Source organism: Schistocerca serialis, chromosome 1, assembly GCF_023864345.2.
Source record: "Schistocerca serialis cubense isolate TAMUIC-IGC-003099 chromosome 1, iqSchSeri2.2, whole genome shotgun sequence".
Lineage (NCBI taxonomy): Eukaryota > Metazoa > Arthropoda > Insecta > Orthoptera > Acrididae > Schistocerca > Schistocerca serialis.
Window position 1 is genome coordinate 563,186,384 of NC_064638.1, and position 9,469 is coordinate 563,195,852.

At 44.3% G+C, this 9,469-nt stretch overlaps 1 non-coding gene across 1 annotated transcript; it reads right to left on the reverse strand.

Annotated features, from left to right (window-relative positions):
• Window positions 1-3,178: 3,178 nt before the first annotated feature.
• Trnas-uga (transfer RNA serine (anticodon UGA)) lies at window positions 3,179-3,253 on the reverse strand. Its single transcript has one exon. It is a non-coding gene; the product is annotated as a tRNA-Ser (tRNA).
• Window positions 3,254-9,469: the final 6,216 nt, after the last annotated feature.

The window sequence follows — 9,469 nt, forward strand, 5'->3', positions numbered from 1 at the left end:
CCTACCACGTTCAAGCTTCTGACATTCCAGGCCCCAACTCGTAGAACGTTATCCATATTCAATCTTTTTCTCATGGTAACCTCTCCCTGGCAGTCCCCTTCCACAGATCCGGGTGGAGGACTATTCCGAAATCTTTGACAATGGAGAGATCATCATGACACTTCTTCAATTACAGGCCACATGTCCTGTGGATACACGTTATGTGTCTTTAATGCAGTGTTTTAAAAAATGTTGAAATGCGTGTGAAATCTTATGGGACTTAACTGCTAAGGTCATCAGTCCCCAAGCTTACACACTACTTAACCTAAACTATCCCAAGGACAAACACTCACACCCATGACCGAGCGAGGACTCGAACCTCCGCCGGGATCAGCGGCACAGTCCATGACTGCAGCTGACTCGGTTAATCCCGCGCGGCTGCAGTGGTTTCCATTGCCTTCTGCACCCTCATGCCATTGATCATTGCTGATTCTTCCGCCTCTAGGAGCAGTTTCCCACCCATAGGACAAGAGACTACCCTGAACCTCTGTCCGCTCTTCCGCCCTCTTTGACAAGGCCGTTGGCAGAATGAGGGGTGACTTCTTATGCCGGAAGTCTTCGGGCGCCAATGCTGATTATTAAGCGCCAAAGCGTCGAGTCGATGCTCAGCCAACTCTCGTGGCAGACGCTGCAAGAGTGGCGTTCTGCATCACAGAGAGCGTATATTCCCAGTTGAGTCAACCAATATATTGCTTCCTGCTGTTTATCTCGCGAAAGGATCACGAAGATAAAATGAGAGAGATTCAAACCCACACGGAGTCTTACGTGCAATCGTTCTTCCCGTGGATTATCCGCGACTGGAACGGGAAGGGGGCGAACTGACAGTGGCACACAAAGTACCCTCCGTCACTCACCACATCGTGGCTTGCCGAGTGTAGATGTTGAAGTGAAATTAACCCTTTCGGTCATGGCGCCCTCATATAAGGATATACTAAATAAATGCTTCGTATATTAAAATTCGTTAATTTTTAACAATTATGATTCTTGTCCTCATATTGTTACAACCAGAGAGTTTATTTGAGAACAGTGTCGCCATCTCCTGTTAATCTGTGGTACCACAAAACAAAATTGAATGTGCACTGTCACATGGACGCTTCCCAGGAATCTTTTACTTCCCATCAGCCGGTTAATATCTTCAAAACGTAGGTGAAAAAAATTATCTGTTCTTAGGAAGGAAGGTACATTCTTGAAGGTGAAAACTAAAGATGACTTCCGGAACGAAAGGTGACATTTTTATAACTTTATACATGTCTCTAAATGAGGACATTGTGATTGAAAGGTTGTAATAGCATAGAAATTTAGGACATTATTTCGCTGTCTTTTTAGTCATCTCACAATGTCCCGAGTCCAAGATAGACGAAGGCCACTTACAGAAGAAGAAATTATAGAGCTCCTTACTTCATCTGAAATTGACTACTTATCCGATGACCCTTGCGATAATTTTGAGTAAGAGGACAATGATGGAGGTAATGTTAGACGTTTCATATCATACGGTATCTTGTAAGTTGAGTAGCCCAGACGCAAAGCTCGCTAACTGCATGGTAAGTGACACTGAGATAATCACGAAACACTCGTCCCATCCAGACGACAATGCACTGGCAGCGAGAATGTTATTGTTGCGTGCGAATATGTTACAGCGCAGCCAACCTAAAGCTGAATAAGAAAAATATCCATTCAAATCCTAACAGACTGAAAGATAGGTTTGACTGTCCAGATTGGTAAGTCTGCTGTCTGTTCACATGCTTTGCATCCGGACATGGCAGGGCAACAGCCACTTCTATTGGGCATTTAGCGGGCTTTGCACCCGAAGACAACATGCAGTTAGCTGCTTTTGAAGCCGAACACGATTTTCGACAACCATTTTAGACGGTTTATAACCGGTTTTGCAACCTGAAACATATTCCATCATGTAAGCGCTGAAAAAATCGATGCAACCGTGTGCCCACCTCAAAATAGACATAAAATGAATTTAGCGGCATTTTCATCTGGACTACTCAGATGTGCGTTTTTTTATGAGTTTTTCTTTTTGTAATAGCATTTTTATTATAGGTTCTGGAGATCCCCTTACCATCAGAATTAGGTGTTCCTAAAAATGAGACCCTTGATTTGCTTCACTTTAGGGAAAGTGTGGCGAAAGTACTGACAAGAATAGATAAGTGAGCTGCCAGGAAAAGGAGGCGTCCCACTAGTGAGAGTCCAATGCCATCTCCAAGTACTACGAAACGAGCCAATGGGGAAGTTCGTGTAGAAGCTGTTGTTCGTTTGGACAACGTTGGGCATCTTCCAGTAGTCAGCGATAAAAAATCATTTGACAGGTGCAAGAAACCGGTGCAAGAAACCAAATTTTATTGTGTATAATTTAACATTCACTTATGTCTGGACGGAAAAAAATTGTTTCTTTGATTATCATTTTTCACAAGTGTGAAACCACAGTTTATGTATACAATCACTGAGTAAGCTTTGCGTAATGTATGTATTTTGGTGAAATAAAATCAAATAAAAGACTAACTTTTCGACTTATACCACACCCACTTGAACACAATATCCTGATTTGGGGACGCATTGTATCCCACCTTAGGGGGTACCTCGGAATATTTCATACATCTTAAAAATCATAATTTAATTCGAAGAACTGGAGAGCAAAGCCATGATTTTCTCAAGAAAAAAATTATGCGTGGCCAAAAGGGTTGAATGAAGAGAAACTACACGATTATTCGTACAGCGGCGCGGGATTAGCCGAGCGGTCTGAGGCGCTGCAGTCATGGACTGTGTGGCTGGTCCCGGCGGAGGTTCGAATCCTCCCTCGGGCATGGGTGTGTGTGTTTGTCCCTAGGATAATTTAAGTAGTGTGTAAGCTTAGGGACTTATGACCTTAGCAGTTAAGTACCATAAGATTTCACACCCCATTATTCATACAATCCAAAAGTATAGTTGGAGTAGTTCAACAAACTTCATAAATCCAGTACTAAACAGAATTAGTAATAATACTATCTATTTTGCTCTATGATAGTAACTATAGTATCTCTATAATTTAGTCCAAGTGGAATGTCCATGTAATCATCTTGTGTTTTCAGAATGAGATTTTCACTCTGCAGCGGAGTGTGCGCTGATATGAAACTTCCTGGCAGATTAAAACTGTGTGCCCGACCGAGACTCGAACTCGGGACCTTTGCCTTTCACGGGCAAGTGCTCTACCAACTGAGCTACCGAAGCACGACTCACGCCCGGTACCCACAGCTTTACTTCTGCCAGTACCTCGTCTCCTACCTTCCAAACTTTACAGAAGCTCTCCTGCGAAACTTGCAGAACTAGCACTCCTGAAAGAAAGGATATTGCGGAGACATGGCTTAGCCACAGCCTGGGGGATGTTTCCAGAATGAGATTTTCACTCTGCAGCGGAGTGTGCGCTGATATGAAACTTCCTGGCAGATTAAAACTGTGTGCCCGACCGAGACTCGAACTCGGGACCTTTGCCTTTCGCGGGCAAGTGCTCTACCAACTGAGCTACCGAAGCACGACTCACGCCCGGTACCCACAGCTTTACTTCTGCCAGTACCTCGTCTCCTACCTTCCAAACTTTACAGAAGCTCTCCTGCGAAACTTGCAGAACTAGCACTCCTGAAAGAAAGGATATTGCGGAGACATGGCTTAGCCACAGCCTGGGGGATGTTTCCAGAATGAGATTTTCACTCTGCAGCGGAGTGTGCGCTGATATGAAACTTCCTGGCAGATTAAAACTGTGTGCCCGACCGAGACTCGAACTCGGGACCTTTGCCTTTCGCGGGCAAGTGCTCTACCAACTGAGCTACCGAAGCACGACTCACGCCCGGTACCCACAGCTTTACTTCTGCCAGTACCTCGTCTCCTACCTTCCAAACTTTACAGAAGCTCTCCTGCGAAACTTGCAGAACTAGCACTCCTGAAAGAAAGGATATTGCGGAGACATGGCTTAGCCACAGCCTGGGGGATGTTTCCAGAATGAGATTTTCACTCTGCAGCGGAGTGTGCGCTGATATGAAACTTCCTGGCAGATTAAAACTGTGTGCCCGACCGAGACTCGAACTCGGGACCTTTGCCTTTCGCGGGCAAGTGCTCTACCAACTGAGCTACCGAAGCACGACTCACGCCCGGTACCCACAGCTTTACTTCTGCCAGTACCTCGTCTCCTACCTTCCAAACTTTACAGAAGCTCTCCTGCGAAACTTGCAGAACTAGCACTCCTGAAAGAAAGGATATTGCGGAGACATGGCTTAGCCACAGCCTGGGGGATGTTTCCAGAATGAGATTTTCACTCTGCAGCGGAGTGTGCGCTGATATGAAACTTCCTGGCAGATTAAAACTGTGTGCCCGACCGAGACTCGAACTCGGGACCTTTGCCTTTCGCGGGCAAGTGCTCTACCAACTGAGCTACCGAAGCACGACTCACGCCCGGTACCCACAGCTTTACTTCTGCCAGTACCTCGTCTCCTACCTTCCAAACTTTACAGAAGCTCTCCTGCGAAACTTGCAGAACTAGCACTCCTGAAAGAAAGGATATTGCGGAGACATGGCTTAGCCACAGCCTTGTGTTTTGTTTGTTCACGAAAACGCTATCAGGTCAAAATATCTAAACACGTTCACACGGGCGTATATCATGATGAAGCTACGAATAACACTGAAATCGGTAGATGTGATGTACATGTACAGACAAACAAATGATAGCAATCTCAGAAAAAATTGGATTATTTGTGAGACCGTAACTTTTCCCGGCGAATTTTGATTTCAACAGCTTATTAAGGAATCTGTTGAAACAATTGTTTAAATGCTGCTTGGAATCCGATTCTGTCTCTCATCAAAAAACAGAGGGACAGAATTAGTGCTACCTCACCTGCTGATTAATAGTCACTGTCGATATCTCTGATGTTGGTTATCTTTGGTTGTGTGATGCCTCTGTGGTTACTTGTTTTGTGTGTGGTATCTTCCTTGTTTCTCCTCTGTGAACTGAGGTGTTAAATTCCCTTGCACATTGCTTCCTCCTTGCATTTGTACCTTGAGAATGGCAGGGTGTGCTCCTGTCGAAATATCGGCGGTGGTCGACGACGTCACCCGGCAGCAAACTCGTAAGTTACCGGTATTTGAAATTGGATGATTTCTTCAAAAGAAGAGCAAATCAGCAATAACGCATTGTTCCACCTCTGACCCTTAACCAAATATTGAATGAGTTGTTAGATGTATTCTTGAGAGATATCGTGCCAAATTCTGGCCAATTGGCGCGTTAGATCGTCGACATCCCGAGCTGGTTGGTGGCCCCTACCCATAATGCTTCCCAATTGAGAACGTTTGGAGCGTTATGGGCAGGGCCCCCCAACCAGCTTGGGATTTTGACAATCTAACGCTCCAATTGGACGGAATTTGGCACATTATCCATCAGGAGGACATCCAACACCTCCATCAATTAATGACAAGCTGAATAAGTGCTTGCGCAAGGGCCAGAGGTGGACCAAAGTATTATTGACTTGTTCAATTTGTGAAGCTTTTTCTCTTTAAGAAATCAGCCAGTTTTTCTGAAATTGTAATCATGTGTTTGCCCGTACACATACATCACATCTACTGATTTCCGTCCCATTCGAATAATTTCTTTTCTCAGACCAAGTTAAAAGAAAATATTTGAAATAAATTCGTTTCGTTTTGCCTTCTTTGTTTCACTACGAATATTTGTAAACTGTTCTCAAAATGTACCCTAAAATCAACATTGCTCAAAAAGAAAAATAGTGTATAGGCTGTCAGAGCAAAGTGTTTTCAGACGCGGTGACTGTGACGCGTATATTATAAGCTGAACAGGCCATTTCGCATTTGTGGCAGCGGGCAGAGGATGCGCAAGACTCTGGAGGCCGCCCGCTACTTGAACCCCGACACTGCTCCGCTCTGCGTCCATTCAGCTATCCCGTGGCTCCGGTCTCATTCCGGAACAGCCAATACGGGCACCCTGCCTTTCACCAGGATAAAACTCTAGAAAACCTGTCGCGGGAATGGGATAAAAAAAACGGCTTTAGGGCAGGATGGGAGAACGTTCACCGGTCCACTACAAAGGGTTCATGCCGAGCCTGTGGAGGTAAAATTACCATGACATAGGTTCCCGAAAGATCATTATTCTCATGCTCCAGTCAAAGAGATCTTCTTTATTTTTCGAGGCGACGTTAAGACGTATCAAGTGCAATTTTCCGTTCGTGTTTCAGGGGTGTCTTTCTTTCCAGTTGTCTAATTCTTAAAAAATCAAAAATATAATGGTCAAAAACATTGATGCCATAAGGCCGCTGGCGGACACAGCAGAGTCTCACGTTTGACCCCGTGTTCCCGCTGGCCGCAAGCTCAACTCTGTTTAGTAGAGTCTCTGGATGATGTGTTCGGACCACAGTCACAGCCACATGCTGCTTGTTGATGGAACATACGCTGTAGATGAACGCGGCGTGTAAACACGACCGTGAGTCGACAAGGTATTATCAGTTTAGCCTTGGTCGCAGTTATGCCTTCTTACAGTTCTACGTGCTGTAGATTTTTTGCAGTCCATTGCCATGCCCATTACCAACACAATCATGGTCACTGTCAGTAGTGTCGCATCATCTGTGTCCACAAACGCATCTTCTCCGTCAGAAATTTCCGGTAACGCTATGTCAACGACATCAAAATAGATTTTTCCAACATCATCAGTAATTCATCAGTGAAAAGAGCCATTTTTCGACGTTTACAATTGCACACCGTCCCAGCGGATTACGTCAAGGGATCCATTTGAACTAAAACCATTTATCCTCGTAATATATGATACAGAAAATCTCAGTGTTCATATTAAAATATAAATTATCACTCAGTTTTAAAACGGATGTAGAGCGAAGTTGAAGTTTCGTAATAATTATAATAAAAACTCTGTTGAAGGTGAAGTTACAAAAAAATAAAGTTAAAAACGTTGAACAAGATATTGCATCTTCTTGTCTGTACACCGAAGTCAGCTAAATGAAGAAATACGAATCAACGCACAGTACTGCACTATACAGTATCCTGTACCAAACAGGGTGGAGCGTGTGGCCACAGGAGGGTACACGGCGTCACGCATCTTCTGTGACAGCCAGTGAGTAAAAGCAGGTACTACAGATATTAGGAAAAGATGTTTGAAGTAAATGTGTTTTAAAGATTTGATGTTAAGATGTGCTGAATTTTGACGTTGGAGTAGGCATAGCTCAAACAGAGGCTCTGCGTTCTTCTCTGATTCATAGAGTGAATGCTGTTTTGAGTACACAAATGAGTACACAAATAAGACTCAGCGCAGTCATATGAGAAAGTTCCCCTAAAACAGAATTCTTTTCCAAAGACTCTGTGTAAAGGGGGTGAATCACGTAAGACGTAACACCTCTTTTACTTCGTGAACGGTCCCAGGTACCGAAACGAGCTTCTCGGCAAATGATAGTACGCTAAAGGGCATGTGCTTTGATATATAGTGAAGTGCTTTAACTCTCGTATCGGTCGAGATACTCTAGTATTTAAAAAAAATCTAACTATCTACGAGGGTGAGTCAAATGAAAACATTAAATTTGTAATAACAAATCGAAATTTCGCGCCGTTATCCTGTAAGTTGGCAAGCGTGCTACAGACAGCGTGCAGAATGGTCTGTAAGTGGCAGCATAGTGCAGGTGCACACATACTGTAGCAGTATCAGTATGAAGATGGCCGTCCCACTTGCGACTTGCACCAGGGAAGAACAGCGTTCTGTTATTCGGTTTTTACTTAGTGAAAGTGTGACACCTACTGAAATTCATCGACGAATGAAGGTTCAGTACGGTGATGCATGTTCATCACAGCAGCAAGTCTACGAATGGAGTAGGAAGTTCGCATTAGGTGTGACTTCAGTGAAAGATGCACCTCGTCAAGGTCAGGCACAACGAGTTGTGACTCCACAGAACATTGCAACAGTTGAGGCCATAGTGTAGGAAAACCGCCGAGTGACACTGAATGACATTGCAGCATGTTTACAGATTAGTCATTGGTCAGCGCACCACTTTGTGCGTGATGTGCTCCAGTTTCACAAAGTGTCTGGAAGATGGGTGCCACAGCAGCTGACACCTGAAATGAGAGAACGACGTGTTGATGCTTTTGAAGAACTTCCTCGGCGCTTTGAACGAGAAAGTGATGGCTTCCTTGCAAGAATCGTTACTGGTGACGGAACCTGGGTTCACTTCCACCAACCGGAAACGAAGAGAGCGAGCAAGGAATGGCGCCATTCCTCATCACCAAAACCGAAGAAGTTTCGAACAGAACCATCAGCAGGGAAGGTTATGCTGACTCTCTTTTGGGACGAAAAATGCGTCTTTTGGAGCATTACAGCCTAGAGGGACCACTGTCACCAGTGCATCATACACGGATCTCCTAAAAAATCATCTGCGGCCTGCAATCAAATCAAAGCGACGTGGATTGCTGTTAGCAGGTGTCATTTTGCAACACGACAATGCAAGGCCCCATACTGCCCATACAACAGTTGCAACAATCACAGACGTGCATTTTGAGTGTCTTCCTCATCCACCTTACTCACCAGACCTTGCCTCAAGTGATTTCCATATGTTTGAACCACTCAAAGACGCAATGGGAGTAAAGAAGTTCTGTTCTGATGAAGAGGTACGCCACGCAGTGCATGAGTGGTTGCGCGGACTACCAAAAGAATTTTTTCTAAAGGAATTTATGCACTTTGTAAGCGCTGGAGGACTTGCATTGAGCGTGGGGGAGACTATGTTGAAAAGTGATACAGCTTTGTACCACTTCTGCACAATACATAGTGTTTAAAAAAATATTTAAGGTTTTCATTTGACTCACCCTCTTACTTTTTTAACAGCTTCCGACGGTGCTTGAAAAGACAAATGTAGTGATGTAATACTTGTTAATGATGAGGTTGGAACTCTTCGCAAAAGAATCCGAGAAAATTCTAAAACTGATAGGCAAGTTGGCCAAAATCGTCTATTGCGTTGAAACACGCCCATGCAAGGCTGCGTCACTGTATCAAGCTTTTCGACTGTTTATCTGCGCTGCGGACCTAACAGGAACTGTGTGGTCCATCGGCAAGTAATTTCTGATCCAACATACCTCGCATGCAGACATGAACGTGCCATGCTACTTTTATACGGCGAATGTTGGCGCGTGACATATTGCCAAGGAAAGTTGCATCAGCCAGAAGAGTGTCATTCTAATCTTGCATCGACATAAATTCCACCTTTATCTTCTATAACTACATCACGTACTCGGAGGACGTCATTTCGTCGGTTTGTATGGAAGAGGATACTATGTTTTTCCAGCGTGTGCTCTTTACGACGAAGCAACGTTTACAAACCACAGTAGTGCAAATTTACGTAACAAGCACTACAGGGCAGCTAAAAATGTACTTTGGCTTCGTCAGGTACAACAACAACGTTTT